This window comes from Alligator mississippiensis, chromosome 10 (assembly GCF_030867095.1).
Source record: "Alligator mississippiensis isolate rAllMis1 chromosome 10, rAllMis1, whole genome shotgun sequence".
Lineage (NCBI taxonomy): Eukaryota > Metazoa > Chordata > Crocodylia > Alligatoridae > Alligator > Alligator mississippiensis.
This window is the reverse complement of record NC_081833.1, coordinates 57,897,395-57,910,817: the sequence shown is the minus strand read 5'-3', so window position 1 is coordinate 57,910,817 and position 13,423 is coordinate 57,897,395. Positions and strand designations below refer to the sequence as shown.

General features: G+C 38.6%; 1 protein-coding gene across 15 annotated transcripts in view; it reads right to left on the bottom strand.

Moving 5' to 3' along the window:
• Positions 1–13,423, bottom strand: part of ZNF536 (zinc finger protein 536) — a 464,250-nt gene that overhangs the window by 395,488 nt on the left and 55,339 nt on the right. For all 15 annotated transcript variants that reach the window (XM_059713819.1, XM_059713821.1, XM_019492883.2 and 12 more), the window contains one exon: positions 9,562–9,643. The gene's annotated coding sequence lies outside the window, so the exon portion shown is untranslated. The remainder of the gene's footprint in view (positions 1–9,561; positions 9,644–13,423) is intronic.

Genomic DNA, 13,423 nt, shown 5'->3' with positions numbered 1-13,423 from the left:
GTGTACACATCTTGAAGTTGCTGGTAAGTATAACATAGCTGCAAATGATAAACCAATGGCTTTCCTTGCTTAACTGCCCACTTTTGAAAAACGCTTTATATTAGCCTGCAGAAGTCAAAAGGAACTCCATGGCTTGCTATGTGAGTTCATATAAACTGCAGTGTTCCTGAGGGAAGCCACTAAAAACCAGGTCTTCTTCAACCCAAGAGAAAGGGGATGGCTGAGCACTTGCAGATCAGAAGGGTGGCAGGTCAAAGGACACAAGTATCTGGTCTTGTAACCAACAATCACCAGCTTGATTAATGTAGAGTAAAGGGACTCCCATTAGTTGTTTTTTTTTCAACAGGTTGTAGCTGAGTCCCAGAAATAAAAATGAATGTGGGATTTTTCATTTGGGATTTTTTTTTACATGTAAAAAGCGCCATCCCCTTCCCCAAGAGTGCGTCACTACAATCAGCAATTATTTTACAGAAGAAGCCTCTGTAGAAATGAACAGGATGCCTTTAGTAATAAGATAATTATTTGTAACTCTATAAAGAATTATAATTTTTAATTTAAAAAAAAATCAAATAAAAACAGCTTTCATCTTTCCTAGCATGGGAAGAAAACATTCTCTGCCTACAACTCAAATTATCATTCTCTCCTTTGTGCAAAATGAATTGACCCAGAAAACTAAAAGGGTAAGAACCCATATTTGCTGGGCTTATTCACCAGCCAAAAGTTCATGAAAAACACTGTTGTGTATCACATAGCAACCACTTGATGCCTATTGTTAAAATACAGTAGTTATTCAAAAAGTAAAATCTTGAATTCTCAAATATAAAGCAGGGTTGTGCATGTGTTTACTTTTCTTTGGAAATCATCAAGTCTTGCCGTTTTCTTATTTTCCATACCCTTGGCATATTTGGTCAGCTATGCAATCTGCAGTAACCCACAGAAAAAGAGCGCAAGAATTTTCCTCCAGCGTTTTGCATGCAGGACAATGACACTTCAGACCAGGGTTTGCGATTACTGGTTAGGGAGGCTAGATACTCTCTAATTTTATGCAGCCCCATTAAAAAATATGACAGTCTAGAGCAGTCACCAAAGACTGGGGGGAAGGGATATGGCAACTGGGTCAGTATTAGACCTGTGGGCTTTGGCTACTCCCAAGCAGGCCACCACCAAAATAGTTTCTAGGAATGTTTCTAGGAAATGGTTTCTACATGAGTAGATGTCACTCATAATTCTGATTTTCCTCCTTCTACTAGCACTCCTGTTAACAGCACAACTGCTGAACAATCCCTTAGCAGAATCACAGAGAAAAAGCACTATGACCTTGACCTTACAGCAGCCTCCCCATTGCAGCCTTTCTCCAAATTCTTCATTATTATTGTTAATAAAAAATAATTTTATATATGTAGGGGATAGAATACCTTGGGTAAACAGAAAAATGGCTATAATTAAGAGATACAAGACTGTATTTTAAAGAAAAGTGTATTTTTTATTCTGAATATTTTTAAAGGAACAGCAAAGGCTCCCGGGAGTTTTTTAGAGGCATTTGAACCCTCCTATACATTGTCCTAGGAGTTAGATCAGACCCCTAATTTACAAATTAGACAAGGGCCAAAATGGATAAAAGGAAATGATCCTGGAGGCAATAAACCAGCACTCTGGTAGGTGTAACATGCTGGACTCAAGTAGTTCATCTTAAAACTTCTTGAAACAGTATTTTAAGTATATCACTTTTAAGCTTGCTGACTTGTTTAGCTCCACTCTTCTTAGGCAAAGTAGGGTGCATATAGGTAAGCAACATTTTCCTTTTGTTTGATCTATTATGCAGCAATAAGAGCTTGTTCACATCATCTGCTTATCTAAAAGAGTGGTTAAACTTCATTTGAGTTGCAGAAATGTGGTATCACTAGTAATGTACAGCAAGTGGCTAAGAAAAGCTAAAAAGGGAAAATATCTGAATACCCGTATTATTTCCAAGGAACCTTACCTTGAGCCTAGCTGTATCCAGATAAAAGCATGTTTGCTGCTTCCATGTTTTATGAAAAGAAAATGAGTGGTAGGCAGCTAACCCCAAATTAATGGGTGAAGTAGCTAAGGAGCTGGAAGATGTGAAGGTGAATTAGGTAGCTAAAAGTAGAGAGATGGTTTTGATGAGATTGAAGAGGAATATGTCTTAATGTTTACAGGATAAAATGGAGAACAAAGACAGAATGAAGATGTAGCCTGCATACTGCAAGTGCTTCTGCTTCTCTTTATGGAAGGCCTTCTGGGGCTAAGGGGGAGAACACTTTCCCTGCTTGGTTTCTAAGGAGCACCCCGAAAGCTTTACTTACGCCCGTATTCCTTTGTACTTTGCTTGTGTATTGGCACTGGAAAAGTATATTTATTCTAACCATTGATATACACATAAACATAGATACACACAAAATATTCAGGGCAGTCAAATGATAGGATGAAAGGCAAACAGATGGGAATTTTCTATATTCTGGAAATATTTAGATTTGCCATCAGTCATTGATCTGGCCATGACAAGATTTGGCAATTACATATGATGTTGAATAGTACTAGTTAAGCTAACACAGTCATATGTAATTTATCAGAAAGATACTGCCATACTTAATAAAACAAAAAGCAAACCATTAAAGTTATTTTGAGTGAAAATTATGAAATCATTCCATAAAGTAAGTGTTTGTGTGTTAAACCTTATTCTATCCTGTCCTGAAATTGTACATTTCTCAAGAGAAAAGGAGACTTCTGGTAAACATGGTAAGATACTAGCTACCTCAAAGGTTCAGGGGACCAAAAAAGCTGCATCTACAATATAGACTTATGCAAATGACTGAAAACAGTGATCACAAGGATGAGTTGGAACCATGTCCCAAAACTCAAATGAAACACTGTTTAGAAGCCTGAACAAGTTATAGCAATGTGGAGGGGGGAAAAAAAGGTAATATCTGCATTTCTATAGCAAATCATTTACTTGATTTGAAAGGATTTCCAAACACTTCTTGAGAATTAATTCAATTACAATGCCTCTGGTGAGACAGGTAAATCATGCTTTTTCCACTGGGAAACAAAACATTTATGTTTCATGATCAAAACCAAACAGTAATTTAGTAGCAATTCCTAGGCAGACAAGGTTCTTTGGGTAAATGTGATATCCTTTATTAGACCAACTAAATAGCTGAAAGAATTGTTCTTTGCAAGCTTTCGGGTACAAACACCCTTCTTCAGGCCAAGGGAAAGTCTGAAGAAGGGTGTTTATACCTTAAAGCTTGCAAAGAAATTTTTTTTCGAACTATTTAGTTCATCTAATAAAAGATATCACATTTACCCAAAGAACCTCGTCTGCCCCTGTCCTTAGACCAACACAGCTACAATCAACACCCCCGTAGCAATTCCCAATAATTCTAGGATTATAGCCCAAGAGCTAAATGTACCAGTCACCAACTCTAAGACATGGACCTACCGGCTTTTTGTGAAACAAAAATAGTCTTATGAAGACAAAAACATTCATTTGTTATGTTTTATTTATAGGATAAAGTAAAAATACTCCTCATTTATCAGAAGGGCCTCCAGTTACAGTAATGCCAAAGGAAGCATACCTTCTGTTCTACCAATATTGCTTTGAATTGTGGTTGAGGAATTCATGTTTGGACCCAGAGAAATTAAGGTGTGAGGCTAATTTAGAGCAATGAATTGGGTCTAGGTTGTCAGGATCTGAAACAAAAAATAGGTTTCATGTAGATTTGGATCCTATCTGACCCTAAAACAACCAGATGCATGACTGCACTGATGATTTCAATCCAAAAACTCTCTATCCACTATGATATGTGAAAGAGTGTGATTAATGTTTACCTTTGCTGAAATATTGTGATGTCCATCTTTATTTCTCTGTAAACAACTCTTCAAAGCAGAGTGACACAGCCAAACAGTTTATTCTAGCCAAACTGCACTCAGCTGAAGCACGCGAAGATGACTTGGAATAATTTTTGTGGTCCTTGTTCACTATACAACTCAGTCCTAGGCTTGTCTCTTGATGCATATGAAGCAGTCTCCAGAGTGAAGGAAACTGCCCTGGCTGCCAATAGGATTACCAAAGCATAGGGAAGTCGTACCCACCTTCCCCTCTTCTTTCCAGACATATATGCCTTCTGCTATGAGTAAGCTTAGTACAATAGCTTTGCAATACCCCAGGGCTCCCCTACATATGAGGAAAGATTCTTCATTAGCAGGATCCACTGTTGAAAGCTAGTCTATGGAGAAAGACTGACACAAAATTGCCTCATTGGATGGAGAATTTGGCCCACAAACCAAATTCTGTTATCTTTGCAAGATCTCCTACTGTAATAAATGCTAGGATACTTATTGGAAGGAACAAGATCATTTCCAGAAAACAATTAATTGGGATTTGAAATATTCTTTAGGTCACAGAGGGCCTTTGCACGCACCACAAAATTGGCCTTCAAAGCGGTTTAAATGACCTTTTGCACAGCTTTAATTGCATTGCTGTTCGCACATTCGGCGGCATATTCCACTTTAATGGCGTTGCTGATTGCATGCTCGGCAGCGTATGCCGCTTTAAATGACTTTGGTATGTAGCAAGATAAAACCCCTCCAAGGTGTTTTAGTTTGCTACCGAACAAAGTGCAACAGCACACGGGGCACTGAAAATCAATGTGCTCGGGGCTTGGCAGACCCCGCACAGCTCAGGGGCTGTGAGACCCAGTGGCAGCCGGCGCAGGCAGGCTCCACTGAAGAAAAAAAAAAAAGCAGCGAATTTGATTTTTCTTTTTTTTTGCTCCCTGGAGACTGCCTGCCTGCCTGAGTGCTTCCCTCCACAGCTGCAGCACCCTCAGCCCAGGACCACCCAGGCTGGGTGCCAGCGGACAGGTGCCACCTGGGGGGGCTCCGCACAGCTCAGGGACCACTCAGCCCGCCGGCAGCTCGCCCCGCTCCACTCCCACTGCTGAAGAGGTGGGTAAGGATTGGGCCCCCAGCCTTGTGTACATGCCATGGGGATTTCGTTCAGTTTAATTCTCCCTAAATTGAAGTGGTTTTAAAAAACCCACCATTTCAATCTAGGAAGAACTAAGCCAATTAAACCCCCATGGTGTGTACAAGCAGACAGACAGTCTCTTGTAAAGTCTGTCAAAGCCATTATGGAATGTGGCAGAAAAGTTGAGGAAATATTCCATTTACAATTCAATCTTAAGAAAACGATGGCATACCCTGGGACTTGAAGCTATGCCTGCTACGCTTTGGCCACATCTACATGCGCACTTTACTGTGGAGTAGACTAATTAGCTGTGGAGTAAAGTGTCACTGCCTACATGTGCAATGGTATTGGGCTGCAGTAAACTAATTATCACTGCCAGAAGATAGTCCTGTCAGCACAGTACTATCTTACGGTGGAGTAATTAACTGTGATTAAACGCATATATAGACACTGATCATGGGCATATATTACACCCGGTCAGCCCAGGCAGCAGGAGAACAGACTCCTACCTGCCACCTAACCACATGGCTCCACACTTTCAGTATCCTCATGCTCCAGCCAGCCCCTCTGCCACCTGATGCCACCACCTGGAGCCTGAAACAGAGCAGGCCAGTAGCAGACCTGGGTATGAGGTAAACTGGTCTGCCCTGGCTCAAATTGCTGTGCCCAGGAGTAGTGCTGTGCCAGGTACATCCATAGATGCTGTGCCTGGGAGTAGTTAACTCCGGCTCAAACTGCTCTGGAGTTTATTCCTGCAAATTAGTTGCACATGTAGACGCGCCTTGTCAGGTTTCATGTTGTAATTAACCAAAACAATACAATGTAATCCGAACAAAGGTTTGGTTCCAACAAACAATCTAGTGACTTAACTTGGAGTCACCCCTAGTTCAGGACCTTTACAGTTTGCTAGATATATGTCCATCTGTACTATGCACCAGATCTCTGGATATTCTCATAAGACATGTTTTGCCATATATTTAAATATTTATTTGATTATTTAAAATGGGGAAGTATAAACTTGTTTAAATTCTTTGAAATACAATGTTAAACCAAAGCTTCAGGCTTTTTTTTTTTCCTCACTTGCTCTTACAACATCAAAAATCAGTTATATAAAGCAGATAAGAATGCCTCCTCTTCAAATGATCAAGGTATAAAGACTGTATGTGGCATGGCACAGAATAATATGATTGCATATATTGCAAGTAACATTATTGTTTTTTGAGATGACAATCACAGGATAATTTTTTAACTAAAATGTGTATAAAGATTCACACAGTTTATAGATTTTATATTAAAAATATTTTTCCTCATTTAAATTGACTGCATGTTTCAAACCCTGTTACAGTTGTACCTTTTAGCCTAAATCAAATTAGGAACCACGTACAAGCAAGCACACATATTTTGGGTGGTTTTACACACTTTTGCTTTACAAGATGAAAATAATTTCTTCATTCATTATTTATCTTGGTGCAATGAAACAATAGTAAAGCATATATGCATTTAATACAATGTTACAAATAGACTTAAAATGTGGACCTACCAGTCCATTTAGATTTAACTGTGACATTAAGGATGTCTCCCTGGCCACAATAATGCTAGTCTTGGGTGATGGAGATTTATGATGCTTTGTAAGGATGAAGTGTTATCCAAACTCTTAAACCATGCTGATTAGGAGGGGTATTAAGTAAATGAATCTAAGATTCTAAACTGGGAAGAGCATAATGGCAAAAGCTTCTGGTGGGATGCACAGAGCATGTGTCTAGTCAGAGTAACATGAGCAAACATTTTCACCTTGATTCACAGAGAAAACTCGTCACTCAAAAAAACCAACCGGGACTCAGTAGCAAACTATCCAGAGCTCTGAGGCAGGTTCAAATGTAATTGCAAGCCATTCTACCCAGCAATATCATTTTTACTATTCTGATTTGATCCACTGTTTTGATAGTCTTGGCCTCAGAGTGGATAGCCTTCATCTCTGACCTGGAGGCTAGGACTGTGAAATGCTATTGCCCTTGCTCAGCCAAAGATACATGGGGGAATAATATCTCAATCCATACCTTTTCATCCAAAAATGCATAATCCCAATCGCAAACTCACTGTTAAGACAGCTGCTGTGCATGGTATCCATGCACAAGAAGGTAAGGAAATAGCCAAAGAAGAACATCACTTTAACAAAAATTGGTGGGTAAAGTAGCACAGGCTTATACTGGACAGTGGTACTGATAGTGTGAGAATAGTGCTAGGCTGGTAAATTCAGGGTAAGAGTGAAAATAAAGAAAAGCACATTTTAGCACAATTGCTTATTATTATGCACTATGATCTAAATATATCACTTATTATAATTCCAGGAGAATATTCAAAAGATGGAGAACATTTAAAATGCACCCTTAACAAAGCAAAACAATGTAACTCCTATCTCTCTTTACGTGTCAAACAATTTGCCTAACAAATCATAATAATGCAGAATGATATAAAATTCACCCATCAAGCCCAAACACATGCACACAGATTACCATGGCAAAGAATTGTGAATTTCATTAAATATGTTAAAGGGAAAAAAATTCAGCTTTGAAAAATAGTAATCCTGTCTTTCAACAAAAATATTATAGGAAGCTATGAATTTGGTAGATCTGAATAGGATGTTGGTACATGTTTTACTAAGGTAATATAATGGCACACTATTATTAGATCACATTAATCATTACTGTGCCAAAGGCACTGACAGCACCACTGAAAAGGATTGAAAGGGCTGGTAATGGATATAAATTACCCATTGTGTGATAAAAGGATTTTTACTAAGAAGGTAAGAATAAAACAGCAAATTTCTAATATAACTGTTGTGTAAAAACCAAAATAAAAGTAATCCACAGCCAGTAATATCCACAAAATCAGAAAGTAAGCACTTTTGAAACAAGATAAAGTCACAATAAAAACTGTATACAATGTAAAATTAATTTCTGGGAGCATAATATTGCTATCAATTTAAACGGTTTATGTGATGACCTCTAAGGAATATGGTCAAGGGAAAGGTAGGTTTAGCTAATTATAACTGAATACGAGTTTAAGCAAATATATTTTAAATTCCTCAGCTTACCAAGGAAAGATTGCACTGAACCCCCAAAATTTCAAGATGTGTTACAGTACTTAATTTTCCCTTTTCATCTTCTGTCTGTTAAAATAACAACAATTAACAGATTTCTCAACTACTTTAATTTGGTTTCCAAATGCAGAAGCCATTAGAAATGAGGTAAGTCTTTGCTAACCTATTTAACCATTTGATCAGTACAATTTTTGTTACTGAAAGCCCAGTCCTGTATCCCTCTTACTCCGGCAACACCCTCTATGCCTCTGATAAAAGTCAGTGAAGTAAATAGGCCAAATTACATTCTCATTTACAACAATGAAAATTGGCCCCACTGAGGTCAGTGAAGTTGGTCTAAATTTAAACCAATGTAATGCTGTCTGAGTGGACTGTAGGAATGGACCCAATACATTATATTTCATAAGCATTTAAACCACATTTTAAAAATTGTGGTTGTGTTTTCTTTCCATCACAGATACAGAGACCAATCTTGCAAATGCTTAAACCAATGCTTATCTTTACTCATGTGAGTACTTCCATTAATCACAACAGAATAATTTCCACACTTAAAATTACACACCTGTATGTGGCTTTGCAGGATCAAAGCTTCAGTGTACCTCTCATTCACACCAGTTATAAACCAGAGGATTTCCTTGACGTGCACTGATTCTCACAAGTGCAAGTGTTAAGATTATAGTATGGAAATAACATGATAGAAATTTGACTTCATATCAGAAGCTATCAAAAATTTAGATTACAGAATTAGTTAATGTATGTCAAATGTGGAATTAATTAGGAAGCAAGATTCCTTTTTTCCAAATCGAGGGGTCCAATTTTGATGTTACACTGATTTTTACACGACTGTGGCTCCAAACACTTTAGAGAACTTATTCTCAAATTGTGCAAGATGGCAGCTCAGAGGAAAATTAGATCTATATTCATAAACCCCACTACCCCCACTGGGTTAGGTAGGTATTCCCCTCATGGTAATATAAATCAGAATATGCTTTTTGATAATATGCATGAGGGATGTTCTATTGAACTTGTGCAAAAACTCAAATAAAAGTGGTAAATGAATACAACTGAAGCTAATCAAGGGTTCCATGGATTAAAAAAAACCCCCAGCAATTTGCTGATAAAATAATAAACTATGACTTATTTCTAATACAATTATTACATAGCAGCTGTGTAAGATAAACATTCATGATTTTACAAAGCAATTTTTTTGGAAAAACCCATTCATAACCACTTGCCCCCCCTCCCCACCCTAAAGATCTACTATAAACAGTTTTCTCTGAAAAAATAAAAATATTTCCTTTTAGGGATAAAAGGATGCATGTTTGCTATGAAAACCAGATTAAGGTCTAATTTTGGAAAGTCATTTTAATGGAGTTTATTAAGACAGCACAACTAGGCTGTTTTGCATCTACCATTCATTTATAAACGGAGACAAATGTTAGGGAACAACATAGTGAATGATCCTTACCAGGTTACTTTTAAACCAGCAACTCTGTCTCCTGGATGAGGGAAGTTCTTAAAGATGAGGGATAGGTACAGAAGGTCAGGAACTGTAAAAATAAGACCTGTGAGAAATTTAAAATGTCAAATCCCTTTGCTTAAACAAGACATTTAAATTAAAATATTACAATGAACTCAGTTCTAGTCTGACAATGTACAGAGTGAAAGAGAATACAGAGAGTAGGGGTATTAACGGGATTAACACCTTTTTCTTTAAGGGCTCAATAATGCATGTGTTTGGTGATCATTTGTTTTTGAGAACTGAAAAGTTCTTTCAGTTCTGGATTGTGCTGCGAGGGAAAACCTCTCTTCAAGACAATGCCAAGGAACAGAATGAAACTCTTCTGATCCTTTCCCCTAGACAGTGCAGCAACAGAGGACAAGAAAAGGATAAAGCAAAAGTTGCAAAGCAAATTTAATCTAGAAACCCAGTTATTCTCTTTGACACTGATATTCTAATCTCTCAACTGAGGGTGGAAAAAAAACAACTACTAATTGTATTTTTACTTTTTTTTTAATTCCATTTTATGACAGAAATAAGTCCTTTGTAGATGATCTCATCTAATAAACCCCACTGAAAAGAGATAAGAGCCAGAAGTAAAAGCCAAGACACAAGACTTCCAACATATTGGTCTGTAGTGAATTTAAGACCATTACATTAGTAAGCAAAATAGAAACAAAGACAAAGGGAGTTCTTCGAGCAAAATAAAGTTCACTTTAGTGAAAGCATAATCTACAGAATTTAAAGCTGAGAATTCTGTTTGTGTCCAAGTGTGCCTGACAAACGAAATTAAAGGCCATTCTCAAATAAAGTACTTTTTGTATGCATATCAACCTCAAGTAGCTCATACATCAGGCTGCATGCATTAGGGGTGTGCAAAATGGGCTGTATTCATTTTGAATTTGGATGCGGCCTGAATCAAGGACAGTGATTCAATTAGTGGATTCGGATCACTGTCCCCGATTTGATTCAGCCAGATCTGAATCTGAAGAGTCGATGCTGATTTGGAGAATCAGAGATTTGGGCATAGAAACCGCTTTAAATGTTTTTTCTACAGACCTTGAGGTACCAGGCGTGGTTCATGAACGCTGCGATGCTGGGGTGGTTGGAACATCCCACAGGAGCATGGGGAGGCCCCCCCGCTTGCTCGGCAGTGAACCTGGAAGTGGACCAGAAGTACTTCCAGCCCACTTCCAGGTCCACCGGGGAGCATGCTGGGGGCTGCCCTGTGCCCTCCCGGTTTGGTGATCGATTGTGAGGGGGCCCCGGGGCCCCCCCCCCAGACCCAGGAGGCATCAGTCGCTGAGCCAGTAGGGCATGGAGGGGCCACCCAGTGTGCTCCCTGGTGGACCCAGAAGTGGGCTGGAAGTGCTTCCGGTCCACTTCTGGGTCTGCTGCCAAGCATGCTGGGGAGCCCCCCGTGCTCCTCTGGGACGCTCCATCCACCCCATCATCACAGCATTCACAAGCCACCTGGTACCTCGAGGTATGTAGAAAAAACATGTAAAGCTGTGTCTATGTTCAAATCTCTGAATCTTTCCAAATCTCTATGAATTGATTCAGAGGGAACTAGTTTGATTTGGAGAGATTAAACAGCCTCCTGATTCGATTTGGATTTGGAGATTTGGCCACCGAATCAGGCCAAATCTCCACCAAATCAAATCAGGGACCAAAGCTTTGCACAGCCCTAGTATGCATAAACTATTTTCAAAGCCCACTACAGACACCCCAGCTTTATTTCCAAGCTAAGTACCTACTTCTTGAAGGAGTCCCAATGGCTATACCTGGTAATCAGTGTTTGTAGGATCCTGTGCTTAATTTCTGAGAATAATTACTAAGTTCTTAGTAATTTTACCATATTTCAGTTGGGTTCTTCAACACCTAAATGAGAAAAAAGTTGCAGGGCTGTGCCCCTTGTTGCAATGACAGACACATGATGATTTTGCTTATTTGTGCTGATGGTCAAAAGAAGATTAAATACTTTTACAAGACACGACTTGATTAGAAAACCTGAACTTTTTCTTCTGTAACAACATAGCCTTATAAAAACCTAATGAACATACTGTTTGTCTGTTGTTTTTATTCTTCCACTGTGGTCATTAAAAATCTCAACTTGTCCCATTTATCCTCACTCCAAAGTACTGCTGCAAAGATCATTGCTACTTTCTCCCTTTGCCCAAGTCACCTCCTCTTATCATCATTCCACTGGACTCATCCTCTATTGCATCCAACACAAACTACTGTTTTCATTGATATGGTCCTTCCCAGTCCGTTCTTGCCCAACATTTCTTCTCTTATACCACACACTGATGTCAGCCCTCACCTTCATTCAGCAAATGACACCAGCCTTGGTTATCCATTTACAAACATTTCTAATGTGGACCTTTATTGCCTTCTGGTGCCCTTCTTGGGTGGGAGGTAGCAGAAAACCTGCAAATTCACTTTCGCCACAATGACAACAAAAAAGCCTCAATAGTAGTTAGACAACTGATTGCAGAGCCACTGTTTTTCATGCTTATAGGTAAGCCTTCTTTGTTTCCTTTTGCTTCTGCCAGTGGTTTATTTTACCTTTGATTTGTCTATAATTTTATACTTGGATTGCAAGCTTTTTATGGCAGGGACTGTTTCCTTCACTCATGTTTGTGCAGTGCTGAGCACAAGACAGCCCTGACTTCTCAATGCAACTGCAATACAAATAGTAACACACCTGTATAAGGGTGTACAAACCACCAGCATTCTGATTTGGTCTCCCATGTTTCACAGACATAAATGTCTATGCAAGGTGCGAACAGAGTCTACAGGATTTTAACTGTTCATAAATGGTTTGGATGTCAAAATCTTGTCAGTCAGACTTTAGTTTTTTAAATCCAAAATCAAGACTGGCACAAGACTTATTTGCATAGCCCTCCTCCATTTGGAAACTAGATTCTATTATTTGAAAACAGACATAAGCAAACTTCTGGACTGCTGTACCCATTAAAATCAGCCACCATCTATTATTTTCTGGAAAAAAGTGACAGTTTGTTTGGGGGTTTGTTGTTACTGCTGTTTTAAAACTCAGGTATACCTTTTTACTGTTTACATGTATCTCATTCAAAATAAGATTGCTGAGAACTAGAAACAAAGAAGATAATAAGCTGTTGCTTTGGAAAAGATTTTATCTCACTAAACAGGTTCCTAGTCCTCCTACGCTAGCATTGTAGACTACATTTTTGCAATGCTATTACAAGGCTACTTGTGTTAAAAAAATATTTCAGTTTTTACATCCATGCTCATGACTTGCAAAATTCTAAGAATGATTCTCAAGGGGCTTTCACTAAGATGCTTTATAAATTCTGATGACAGACAGAACACAGTGAAGCTTCATCTCTTAAAGTCCTGTACTGATTTGTTTGGAGGCTTCGTGTCATTGATCAGCATGTCAATGTCTCTTGCAATCTGCTTTCCAGTTCATGACTGTGAGTGAACCCCTCAGGTTTAAAACCTTAAATGATTTAAGGTCTGTGAAACATAACCTTATGAAAAAATTGGGAAAATCTATAGCTTTACACTTCAAAACATAGCAGAAATTATTTAAAACCTTATAAAAAGATATTTTACTTACCTGTACTAATATTATTCAACCGCATTTGACATTGATTGCATAAAACAGATATTTTAAAGGGGTATGCTGAAAGCTGCATGACAACAAAATAAGATAGCTCCATTTAGGTGAAACTGGGCCAGTTTACTGGTGTCTAATATGCTTGCTTGCAGTTAAAAGAAACGTGTACTGCGAACCCCTACAGACCAATTTATCAAACAATTGATCCCTCTTGGAGCAAAATAC